Raw genomic sequence first — 3,000 nt, forward strand, 5'->3', positions numbered from 1 at the left:
GTAGTTTAATGAAGATCGACATCATTCACGAATTTTTCGAACAACCCTACACTGAAAATTTAAGTTAGTCACCATGACCTAAAAAAATAATCAGATTGATTGTCCTCCAGATGAGGGTGCAGTTAGTCAATTAGACAATATGTTGAGCTCATTTTGACGACTCGAGAAAAATCATACTGACTAACTCGATAGCCTACCTTGACTAATTAAAAGTCACCATGAGTACACTTCAACGATTTTATTTGACTGTATTCTTGTCATAATGATAGATTCCGATATTCAAAGTGATTATCATTTCATATCAAAATGACTGTCAATAAGTTATATTTCTAGGCATTTTGACGATATTGGAAATCATGATGACGATGTGCGTCAAATCATTTTGATTATCACGCATCAATGCCCTTCAGATACAAAATATAACAATGATACAACTAATGTTTGAACTATTTATTATAAAATTTCATAAATATGGTTATTTCATGCACCAAATACACACAGATAATAAACTGATCATCTTAAAAAACATAAGATTTGCATATAAACATTGTAAAATTTTAAAAGAGATCAAATACACCTACATATATAGCATACATAGATATTTATATATTTTCAAGCAAATTAGTCTTACTGTTTGTAAATGATTTCTAATCAATCAAAGAGATTCAGGAAACAGTCACTCGTTGCACCCTTTCAGTTAAGTTGTTGCTTTGTTTTCCTACCTCAGAGGAATATATTAACTGGTTGTTTTCTTCTTTGATCATTACAAATTCTTTTTCACAGGTCCTGCAATGAAGAATAGTCTTTATAATTTACTTATTTAAGTTGCTTGATAGCAAAGGTAAAGTATATGAAAACAAATTTATTTAAATTGAAAGGAAATCAAGATATAAATTTAGTTAAATACTATAGTAGCTATATATGCAGTATTAAGAGGAAAATAATGGGTACCTTTAGTCGTTTAATACATACAATTAAAATGAATAAAAAATTACGTTTACCTTAGCAAACATGGCACATGGGAATGAAATCATCACCAGTTCTGTTTTCTTCTTGTTTGGTTTTTTTCGTCCGAAATGGATTAACTACAAACCATATTGTGATTTTGTTTTAAATGCTTTTATCATATACATGTATTATAAACAAAATACATGGAATAATACGAATAATATTTGGTGAAGCAGGCCAGTATAGTAAGTGGAGAGTTAGTACATTAAAGACTAGTCGATTTGTATTTTCTTTTATAAAACAGAATGTTAAAAAATAACAAGTTCTATGTAAATCACCATTATACTGAAAATAGAAGCTATCAGTACGTGTAATCCTACCTTATTTCTTCTATTCATGGTAACATCTTCGTGTACCTAATGTGGTTTTCATCTTCTTGTCTACATTCGTAACAATGCATTGTATTTTGATTTGTTTGTCCATTCAGTGGTAGTTGAGAGTCCATGCCATACTGTGAGTTGTAAAAGAATAATACCTATTTAATAATCGTTGAATTTTAGACCAAGTTCGATTTGAACTGTTTGCATAAATTGAATATGCAAAAATCTGCTTGAACACAAGAAACCCTCATCCTAACCTACATGTATCATAATAATGTAAAATACAACAATTATTGATGAAAAATATCGAGTACTTTGTTTATTACAATATTATTTCTCTGTAGAACATTTTTTGAATAAGTATTTTGTAGAATTATTTGTCTAAAACAAGAAAACAACAAAACATGACATACCATGACTTCACGTTTTCCTGGGAGGAAAATGGCGACCGACGCTATTGTTTCTTCCCGCCAATAAATATAAACAAAATGACCAGTCACAAGTCAAACTTGACCAGAGACTGGTAATGTTGAGGAAACAGATAGTCAAATTATGTATTGACTAACTGAACGTAAGAAAATGACTTCAAATCTGGTCAACGTGACAAATTTATGTTTTCAGTGTAGTATTCGTACGTGTGAATATTACGAGTTTCTCGATGGTGAGTCCATTCTGACGGGGTTACATAGTCATAAGGGTGAGTTGTTCAAGCACTTACATGTAGGTATATACATGTTTAAGTTGCATTGCATCCAGTTTCAATTCGCTTATACATTTTTATTCTGTGTGAAGCTTAGAACCCTACACCCTTAAAGAAAAGTTACATTTGCCAAACTCATGAATTTTTAAAAGTTGTGAGATTATATTATATATTATATTCTATGTACTTTCTATGTCCCAGAAGGTCGAAGATCTGGGCATAATGATTTTTTCCACCCGTCTGTCTGCAAAGACTTTAATTTTTTTAACCATATTAAGTTTACTGGAAGATTGGAATACATTTTCCAAGCCATATGAAATGTATTTATAAGTGCCCATTAGTCCATCTGTTGTCTTTGTATAGCTCGGAAAAAACACCTCAAATGTATTAAAAGCAGCAGTTGTTAAAATTTTATGCAAAATAGAGTCGCTTCGTATTCAATAGATTATCCCCTCCTTTGCAAATTTTGCGTAATATTTAATTTACATTCTTTAGGGTATGGACAAGAATCTACAAATCAGAATCCACCCAACATTTATTTCAATGTTGTTGAACAATTTTGTAACACATTCGAGGTTGTCTTTCCGCTGATCGGAGAGCAATCGCATCATCTAGGCTCTTTCCGTCAGAGGTCGGAAAAACATCGACAATCTTCGGCTGACTCCGCTTCGTCCAATCAAACCTCGGGTGTGATAGGTGATGGAATACGGATCAGGTCGATATATTTTTCTCCGCCGGAAACTGCCTAGAGACTCATTTCATATTTCGTTATGCATAAAGTTCATCAAAAAGGTTTTTTAATTTGTCTAATTCTTCGATGTAAAAGATGCTTTTAATTACAACCATTTGTTAATAGTCTTTGAAAGCAATAACTTAGTGTTGTGCGTACCACAATTCAAAGTAACTCAGACTTCAAAAGTTTTAACATTTGAATGAAATTCAAATATGATCACATGACTGAATCATCAAGAT

At 31.6% G+C, this 3,000-nt stretch overlaps 1 long non-coding RNA gene across 1 annotated transcript; it reads right to left on the bottom strand.

Annotated features, from left to right (window-relative positions):
• Positions 1-279: 279 nt before the first annotated feature.
• On the bottom strand, positions 280-1,829 carry LOC134273691 (uncharacterized). Its single transcript, XR_009993471.1, has 3 exons — positions 1,329-1,829; positions 1,002-1,085; positions 280-786 (listed from the first exon to the last, which is right to left on the bottom strand). It is a non-coding gene; the product is annotated as an uncharacterized LOC134273691 (long non-coding RNA).
• Between the last annotated feature and the right edge of the window lie 1,171 nt (positions 1,830-3,000).

The sequence above is a fragment of the Saccostrea cucullata genome, unplaced genomic scaffold (genome assembly GCF_032062105.1).
Source record: "Saccostrea cucullata isolate Sc308-1 unplaced genomic scaffold, CSIRO_AGI_Scuc_v1 ctg8131, whole genome shotgun sequence".
In the NCBI taxonomy this organism is placed as follows: domain Eukaryota; kingdom Metazoa; phylum Mollusca; class Bivalvia; order Ostreida; family Ostreidae; genus Saccostrea; species Saccostrea cuccullata.